Genomic DNA, 10314 nt, shown 5'->3' on the forward strand with positions numbered 1-10314 from the left:
ATAGATGTATTTAGTTGAGAATTGAATAGAGAGTATATGTTCCTTGGCATTCTTTATGCTTCATTGGCCTTGAAGTTAAAACAAATGAATTAATCACTTTTAAAACCAATGTACTGTATTGACATACAAAAACCTTGCATGGGTTTCATTCATTAACCACAAGCAGAACAAAGTTCTTTGTGATTCATTCCTTAAAACCTTTTTTGACTAAATTTTCACATTCAGTTCAACCAAACCATTTAAACCATTTAACCATTTATAAGAATGGATTTAATAACAATTTGTACAGCAATTTGTTTAGCTTGTGTTTAATAAATAAGCAACATGATTTGATGCTTTTCTGAGAAAAATGTCTGTGGTGCTCACAAACCCAAGCCATAGGCATCGGAATATCATGGAGACTTGGAAGTGGAACCTTTTTTTGTGCTACCAAGAACACTGAAGCAACAAAATAAGTCATTTAGAAGACTGCATACATCCACTCTTTAAGGGGGGGGGGGGGGGGGGGGGGGGGGGGGGGTGCTCATTTTCACTCAATCTCCTGTTAATCTTGAGTACCTATAGAGTAGTACTGCATCCTTCTTATGTTTTCAAAAAGTTTTTATTTTTATTAGTTTTATTATATTTATAAGAGAAAGATAGTCTGTACCATTTTTTTTTTTCGGAAAAACACGAGCGGCTGGAGGCGTGACGTGTGGGCGGAGCTAAAGAATCACGAGCACGAGTAGGCTTTTGCGTCTGGAAGCTGTGACATTACTGTGAGGAAAAAACCATCATCCAAAACAAACCATGGCTAACAGTCAGATTCAGCGTATATTTATGATCCAGAATAAGATCCAGAGGCTGAAATTTAACAAGAGCAGCAGCAGCAACGACTACAGAGGGCCGTCTCTGGTATGTACTGAAACTGTATACATTTGCTTAGCGGTTTTGGAAAATGACTAAGTTCCACTTTATGTCGTCTTTTTTTTCTTTTCTTTTTTCTTTAAAGGTGTACATGTGGGAAGTGCAGTTTGATGCCAACATCGCATGTTGTTTACTGGATGTGCTTACGTGCCGATAGTTAAGTTAACAACACAGAGATATTTGAAGCAGTTTTACTCACCGCCTGCGGTTCCAACACACGATCGTGACCCTTTTTCGTTGGGACTGCATTATCCTTAAGAAATAAATGATATGCAAATCCGGCGTCAAACTGGGCCTTATTTGTAAAACAAGCATCTTCGAAATGCAGGGAACAAACACAAACACTTGCACAACTCCGTTTATGCTCTGCAAAAATAAACTCCATCCACTGGTCCCTTAATTTTTTATTTATTTTTTGGTAATCTGTGCAGGGTTGTCTTGCCCTGGCAACCAAAAACACACTTCTTTTGTGACATTTCGCTCTCTGATCAGTGAATGTCTCTGATCTGCTCTGCTCTACGGTCGTGAGCGCGCTCTTCCGGCAGACGTGTCCTCAGGACCCATATAAGGAATTCCGCTCCATCTAACGTCACACAGACCCATACTCGAAAAAACTTTCCGAAACTTGTGACAAACCGGAAGAAGTATTTTTGGAACAAAAATACTACTTCAAACGTACAACTTAATTTTTGAAACTTTGCCCATGTTTAGCATGGGAATCCAACTCTTTATCAGTGTAAAAACCTCAGTATGCATGAAATAGTGTTTCACCCTCCCTTTAAGCTGCACAGTTTGACATATCATTAAATTCTATTGCACAATAGCATATTTGAACTGAAAGTATTCAGGTTGGGACAAGTGAACATGTGTCTTAAATCTCATGATATAATTATGATAGATACCGGTTAAAGCAAGTTGTCACATGTTGTACTACATATCATACATTTATACTAGAGTTATAGAGAGCACTTTTTTGGCCAAAATTGTTGATTATATATTAGTATAACTACAACAACTAAAACTACTACTACCCTTATCACCAAAAACAATTCTAACATTTTATGTCAGCCTTAATTTCTTCATTTTCAAAAGTTTAATGATCAAGACTTTATTTTGGTGGATAACTTTAGGGAGCCCTTTTCTTTTGTTGTTAGCAGCTGGTTTATAATTGCATGTCGTTACAAGTTTGGGCGGATTATTTGCACATGTTGCTTTCCTAAATGCACGTTATAAGTAACCCAAACTCAGAGCAGAAATTGTTTTACTGTTAAAATTTTGCATAAAAACCTATAGGCTTCAAGCCCACAATATGACATCCACCACACATTGTGTTACAACATGCTCGATAATCTGGAAAAATGTAATTGCTCTTTATAACCAAAATGTATATGTGCCTATAAATGTTGTTTTGTGCCAGTACAAAAATTGGCTTTTTCAAACATAAACCCTGAGGAATATTCTCTGCGGTGACAACTATCCCCATTCTCCTGTATGAACTGTATTTTTTAGAACATTTTTTACTGAACTGTGAATGCTTTCTGCACAATTAGCTTCATTTCTGCATTCTTGTCATGCCAATCATTCATTTCATTCAGCCTAGAGGATCGCTGTGCATCTCTGTCTCTGTCCCTGCCCCCCGTCCTTGGTAACCTGAGCTATGTGCAACCCCATACAGCAGCGGCGTTGAAGACAGACAGCACAATGAATGACAGCTCCAGTCAAAACAGCACGGGTGTGTCATTCACACAATAGATCTCTTACTCAAGGCTCATCTGTAAGTAAAGGAGGGAAAAAGGAGAGTGAGATATACAGGAAGTAATGTTGCCCTAATGGCCCTTTGGTGTAAAGAGTTTGCAGTCAGATCAATATGCATTCGCTCCCCCAGAGAGCGAGCACACTGTGAGAAACGTGACAGGTTAGTGTAGAATCATGTGTGTGAGTGTGTGTGTGTGTGTGTGTTTTCAGATCATATCCCACTGATGGAGTAAATAGATCCTACTGTCTAAGGTAAGGGAGAACAAGCACAATGTCCATAACAGTAGATTGAATTGAAATTAGTTGGCTCCATGAGGCTCATTTTGGAGCTGTGCTCCACATTACTGTCAGGACTGAATGGCTCATGGAACCACAGTAAATTGAAGTTCCAATCTGGTCGGAGCAGCACAGAAATCAAGACTGACAACAAGCTGTGTGAGTCTGACATGAACGTCAAAATGAAGGTAAGAGATTTACCGTGGGGATGACTTATACTAGATAAATGAAACTGAATCTGCCTCTGCCTTGTAAGTCACACAGCCGTTACTAATTGAAACTGCTAATCAACCACGCCTTATACTAGTCATCTTTAGGTGGTCTCACTGGGAGTTCTGACCCTTGTCATCTCCTGCAGGAAAGGGGATGAGGAGGGGCCAAAACCTTATTAGGAATGTCTGCTTACTGGGAAGTCTAACGCTTGGCTCCTTCAATAATCCATTCAAAATCATAAAAAAATAAATAAAAATAAAAAATAAAAAACTTGAGCTCCACTGAATTATTAACTGCCTGTCAACTTTTGGTACATTGCCACAGCCTATTCACAGCCGTTATGCTTATTAGCGCTTGGATAAAACAGTGATTGCAGTTTGTGCTATATGTACCACTTTGGTCCAGCTTGACAGCATTCCAAGAGTTCACTTCTGTGCACAAACGCGATGTTGTTCCCGAGCTTAATGGCAAAACCATGTTTACAAACAGGATCAAGGGATAATTTCCAGCATCTTTTCATTTCCTCATCTCCTCCTCTCAGATTTTTTTTTTTCTTACCACTGATGCATTTTTCATGTTCCCCGGAGCCCTCACGATAAGAACTGACCCACAATGCAACTCTTCCTGCTGGGCTGAAAAGCAGGGAGTGGCTTCTCTCAGGCCTCTCCCTCTGCTGCAGTCAACAGGACGTGCTCGAAGGATATGGGATCTTGCAGGTAATTAAATAAATAATCAAAACTCTTATGACTGCAGCGCTTACCTGGAATGGATCGTCTCTGATGACCGATCTCAGACTGACACTTCTTTATTTATTCATATGTGCATTATTATTTATTTAGAACCTTTCTGCGACGACTCCTGGTGGGCAATGGCACCTATTAACACAAACAGCAGACTGTGTGTAGAGCTCTGGGGCCACTTAAAAGGCGATCATATGGGCTGTAAACGCATACTGAAGTCTTCTTAAACGACACAGAGAACCATCAATTCAAATTGACTTCACAGTGCAAAGACCCTTTTACTGCCAAGTCTTTACTGCTTTTAGTCTCCAAGAATATGGAGGTAACCTCAAACATAAGACTAAACCCATGGGTGGTATGACGGTATACGCTGTACAAACTATATATTTATTTTATTTTTATTTTTTTGATCTACTTGCACTCAAAGATTTGTTGATTACACGCTCTTAAAAGTAAAGGTTCCAAAAGTAGTGATGCAATAGAACCACCGTTATAGGTTCCCTAAAAAAAATTATGAACACTATTTTAATAACCTTTTAATAAATCTTTTCATTATAAAGAACTTGTTGTGCAATATATAAGTTACATGGATGTTCTTTGTGGAACTATTGCTGCCATTAAAGGACCTTTATTTTTAAGAGTGTGTTGGAGGTGGTTTCATTTTGAGATGTTGCAGTGATGTAAATAACTGGGTTATTTATGGTTTCTGAGAAACAGTGCAATTTGGCTTGTTAATATGGATCATTTAGATGATGTGTGGTTTCACAGATGTACAAGTTTGCACGTAACTGCAATTTTAGAGTTTGCTTTGTCTTTTAAAATGATATATTATGTGAATACCAAAACATTAATTACCATTTAAAAGTTCTGGGGTTAGTAGGTTTTTAATGTTTTTGATAGACCCCCCTAATCGACTTTTATTCGAATAAACAATACAATAAAAGAGTAATATTGGTAAATATTATAATCATTTAAAAGGTTTTAATATATTTTAATATATATATATATAATTAATTCATGTGATGGTAAATAAATATATCCTTTTTTTACTTTTCAAGATTTTTTGATAATTTATCGTGCAAAAAAATAACCATTTCATGTTTTAAAAGTTCACTTTCTAATACCAAAGAACATGTGTAAGACCTTTGGAATGGTCACTTAGAAGAGAAAGCATTATGTTTGGAATATTTCAGTCTCAGGGAGTCACAAGGTGACTTTTTTGTCTGTTTCTTTTTTTTTCAGTACGTCAGGCATTGGCTTAATGTCCTGGGACATCAAGTAACCGCAAGCTAATGAGATGGCCGAACCCTAGACGTTTGACACAGAATTCAATTAGACGGCACTCTCACTACCTTTTACAGAGGTAGGAATTGCCATGAGAAAAGTCTAGTGGGAAAAGCTTTTCTTGTCTGAGTGAAAGAGAGCGAGCTTAAGAAATAGAGAAATAACAACAACATACATACACCTGGCCATTTTTACCTGATCATTCACTGTGTTGGAAATATTCTGTGCTATAATACTCAGCCAAAGTATGTGCTGTACACAAAAAAGCTCTTTCTCTGATAGATGAATACTGCAGATATTTCATCCATAAATATCTTGCCTGGCAAAAACGTCCACTGCTATGTTGTCCTGACTGCGCTGGAGTTCATGGTAATAGCTGTGACATAACGTTTTTTTTTTTTCCTTAAAAAAATGTACAGGACATTGTCAGTATGTCACTCATGACAAAGCATTGGACTTCTGGGTAAAGTGGGTTTGTGTAACATCAGCAGTCTCAGAGATATGGCTGGTATTTGGTACAGTTTGCATCAGCGTCTCTACCGCAACACGGGGAAACACAATGAAAATGAAGACAGATGAATATAAATGGGTGCACCTGAGAGGCTCCCGTTAAATGACTCAGTGGTGAAGGAGCTGCAGCAAACAGCTCAACCTTAGCTTTTCTTCAGCGTCAGCAGGGCCGGGCTGGAGGAGCGATGGCTCATGTGGTCGTTGATGATTTATCTTGTCAAGAATCTCCGGTTCTTTCTGTCTCGCTCGTTTTTACACAGGCTCGAATACACTGCGTCCTCATGTCTATTATTTTTCAATCATGCACACTGGGCTCAAAATAGCTAATAAATAAAAAATATATTTTTTGACCGTGCTTTAAAAACACTGGATGATGTAATTTTCTTGATGTTTAATTTGAATTACAAAAATAGGTTGTGTTCTTTGATCAACATGCTTTGTTAATCTCTTGAAGCCACATTGCCACATGCTTATTCTGGCCAAGAACTGTCAGGAAGAAACTTATACAGTAAAATAACCAACCACAGCTCATTCTGTTTTTACTTGCATCCTAGTGGCTGGTTTACTGTAGTAAATAAGATTATATCACAGTTATAGACCGGCATGAAAAAAAGATCCAAAAATGAGACACATTTGGGAAAACGTGGGATATCAAGGCTTTAAAGTAAGGATTTTATCTGATTGCACATATATTATTTGTTTATTTTTCACATTTTTCACATATCTTGTATATATAATTTAATGTAGCCTAGGGCTCATATGAATATAGTTAACCGTTTTCTTTACAAAAACAAAAAAAGTTTACAGTTTTACACAACATTCTTGCAATTGTATTAAATCTGTTATATAAAATATAATTGCAATATTTTATTTATTATATATTTGTTTAATTACTTAATACATACATTTGAAATGTTGTATATCATGATTTAATTTATAATAAATAATCGTTTTCTTGGTTTCTTTACAAGGACCAGAATAACATCTTAATATAAAGTCACATTTTTGCAATTTTTACAAATCTGTGTCATCCAAAAAACTTACTTGAAGAAACACAGGCTTTGTTTGGTCATTTTATTTTCCCCAAGCTCTTTCAGCCTGGCTTTTAGACAAATTGTCCATACTGTGTGTTGAGCACTGAATTTACTATTCTTATTGTCGATATCTTTGTATTTAAATATATATATATATATATATATATATATATATATATATATATATATATATATATATATATATATATATATATATATATATATATATATATATATATATATATATATATATATATATATATATTTCACAAAATAATCCATATTTATTTGATATCGGGAAAATTAAGCAAAATGCATCTAAGACTAAGACCAGTTTTATCAATTTTTACCAACATATCATCTAAGATTTTAAGGTTACCCCATGGCCTAACTGTTCGCTGATTGGTTTTCAATGAATTTGATTGGTAGCCCAGCTAATAGTAAAATCTTATTTGTCCACAACTTTAACTGTAATTGTGCATCATCAAGCAGTATTTTATTTTATTTTTTCAGTGTTTTGTTGACCAATTTACTGACGAATGGAACTTTTGTTGTTAATGTGGAGAGTCGTTGCTCATGTAGTTTTTTCGATTAGCATAGGCTGTAGCTGCAGGTCTACTTGTATAAATCACCTTGTGCATTCTGTGACTTAGAAAAAACATAGATGACTGAAGTAAACAGCTTTTATTCAGATGCTGTCAGCATGTGAAGTTCATGTCAGATCAAGTCCATCAGGGTTTCAAATATACAAAACAAACTGGCAAGGCCTCTCTAGATGCCTGACAGAATACTGAAGCACAACAGAAGTAGAGAGCAGGGGAAAAAAGAACATGACAACTTTCTGCTCTCAAAAATTAGTTCCACTTGAGTGGCAAAAAAGCTTTTGCAGGAGTTTGCGAACAACACAGGCCTGAATGGAAGTTAGCATGTCACAGAGAATCCATTAAAACCATGCTTTAATACATGTTGTGTTGGAAAGCTCAACATTCACGAATAAGAAAACATCTTAGATAAGAGAAAAAGCTGAAAAGTTGATTGTTTTTTTTTTTTCAAAAATGATAGAAGACATATAGACAATTAGAAGATATATAGACAATTACTTTTACTATATAACATGCTAACTGCTAATCTAACCCACCACTTGTGTTGCCTCTGCTCTAATGTACCCAGCAGATGGGATGTCTACTTTGAGACGCATCAAAGCCTTCTCCATCAAGCTCCACTGAGGGATTTAGAAAGGTACTTGACAGTTTTTTTTTTCCTTTTAGGCTGTCCCATGACACTCTGATGCCACCCTTGACATGTGATGTAGCGAGCTAACGTTAGCTTAGTATTGTGAAACCCCAGGGCGGGTGCACGGTGTGTGTTACTGTTTTTACACAATTGGTCACGGCTTCCCTCTAGGGTGAAGTTGCCGGTGGGATCATTCGTCTTTCTGGCCACGCTTTCAATTACAGAGCGGTGGCCTCCAAAACAATCCCTCAGCAGGCTGCATGACAGACAGAGCTGGGAGTTTTGAGAGACTTCAGATAAAACCACAAAGGATGATCGATAAGTCATCAGGGACGGAGGGAGGAGGAAGAGAAATCAAGGAGTGGGAGAGAAGAGAAGAGAGAGAATTGGAAAGAAGACATTTGAGAAAAATATAAAAATTTGATGTAATATAAATACAGACCACAATGTCATGTTTTGCCATGGTATTCATTGAAGTGCCATATGATAACCATTGTACTCTATATGAAGATGGTTGCTGTGGACATTTTGTGCTTTTTTTGTTACCTTAATTCAATCAATTGAATTAATTCAGTTTATTTTTATTTTATTTTATTTTATTTGTTATTGTTTTATTAATTATATTGGTGTTAGTCCATATGCTTGCATGCTTATTTCCCTTATTTTTACATTTACATTAACTTTGGAATTTTTTTAATTACATTAACATTACATTACATTAATCTTTAAAAACAATAATTTAATAACACTGTTAAATGTGATATTTAGCAAATCTCAAAATTAATATATATATTTTTCCTAATATAAATTATATAGTACGTACTCTACTATTCAAAAGTTGTATGAATGATCTATTTATAAATATATAAATAATTTATTTGTTTTTTATTTAATTTTTAATGTATTTATCTATCTGTTATTTTAATATTTCTATTCATTAGAGTGCTCTGAAAAAAAATGTAATAGTTTCCAAAAAAATAAACTATATCATATAACATAACAAAACTGTTTTTAACATTGATAATAATAAATAAATGGTCTTGAGCAGTAAATCAGCATTATAGAAGGATTTCTGAAGGATCATGAGAGACTAAAGACAGAAATATGACTGCTGAAAATTTAATTTTTTCAGCACAGGAATAAAATACATTTAAATTATATAAAATAGAAAACAGATATTCTAAATTTTAACAATATTTAAATAACATTATGGTTTTACACTGTATTTTTAAGCAATATACTAATTTCAAAAACATAAACTTTACCAGCCTTTTGAATAATAGTGTATGTTGTGATCCCTAAATACATTTGCTACATTTATGTTACTGTGACACATCTTCAGTTCTTGCGTAAAGGACATTTCCTGGAACATTTTCCATGCATTACCATCCAAATGCATAACATCCAAATGAATCAAAAGAATTTGTGTTTATACTGCACTATGATCACACAGTCCCCTTTTGCATTGTCACTGATAAAAAGAGAGTAAATTAGAAATTGCAGAGAGAATAATTCAACCTAAACCTACCAGAGCAGGTATCAGCTGTCCACACACACTCCCTGAGCTCTCCAAGTTGAGAGGAGAATTTGTGCGATAACAAAGCCTGCGCATATGTGTTAATGGAGCCTTTTTAAGTGCCCTGCAGCACCAGCAGACCTGTCAGTTGCCACCCTCACGTGTACCACTTATCTGACCCCACAGCAGTACACGAAGGGATATGACAGGCAGCCCGTCAGCCACGACATTACCAGATTAGCAGAAATGCGTCAGACAAATTTATCATCTTTACTTGGCATCCTCTTCCCATTTTCTTTTCTGTGCTTTTTTCCATTCTCCACTTCCAGTAGTTGCTCAACCCTCACTCTCATCAACAGAGATGTGAACTTTTGACCTGTGAGCAACAGACTAGTCTGAACTCCACTTGGAATTTATCTTGAAAAGCTGCTTCAAATCTAAGCTGATTTATCACTGCACAATTCATGGCTGACACACACTATTTCAGTCACAATAGTGAGCAAACTCAGGCTTTCGGATGTATTTATTTGTGTGACTTCAGCCTTTCCTTTTCATTATATTTTTAACGTATGACTTCCTTGAGTTTTTTACTAGGTTCTGTCTGCCTTGGGTCTAGCCTCAAGTCAAAGAACTATGTGCTAAGGATAACAACAGCTCTTCTGCAAGCAATGGGTTTTTCTGGAAGCTTCATTTTATGTTGATCGCTGGACAGCGGCATCTTAGTACAGGGCAGCTATCACAGAAACACAAAGAACTCTAGGCCTGCTTTATTGACTGTAGAAATACAAAAATAAAAATAAAAAAGTTTTAAAATGCTGTTCATTTTTCCTGAATCCACCTGAAGCAT

The 10314-nt window shown here is 35.9% G+C and overlaps 2 long non-coding RNA genes across 2 annotated transcripts; both read left to right on the forward strand.

Annotated features, from left to right (window-relative positions):
* The first annotated feature begins 2455 nt into the window (after positions 1-2455).
* Positions 2456-3348, forward strand: LOC128022193 (uncharacterized). The gene is made up of 3 exons (XR_008185884.1): positions 2456-2680; positions 2872-2913; positions 3013-3348. It is a non-coding gene; the product is annotated as an uncharacterized LOC128022193 (long non-coding RNA).
* Positions 3349-3698: 350 nt separating this feature from the next.
* LOC128022192 (uncharacterized) lies at positions 3699-8588 on the forward strand. Its single transcript, XR_008185883.1, has 5 exons — positions 3699-3866; positions 3990-4212; positions 5133-5253; positions 7892-7957; positions 8123-8588. It is a non-coding gene; the product is annotated as an uncharacterized LOC128022192 (long non-coding RNA).
* The last annotated feature ends 1726 nt before the right edge of the window (positions 8589-10314 follow it).

Source organism: Carassius gibelio, chromosome A11 (assembly GCF_023724105.1).
Source record: "Carassius gibelio isolate Cgi1373 ecotype wild population from Czech Republic chromosome A11, carGib1.2-hapl.c, whole genome shotgun sequence".
Lineage (NCBI taxonomy): Eukaryota > Metazoa > Chordata > Actinopteri > Cypriniformes > Cyprinidae > Carassius > Carassius gibelio.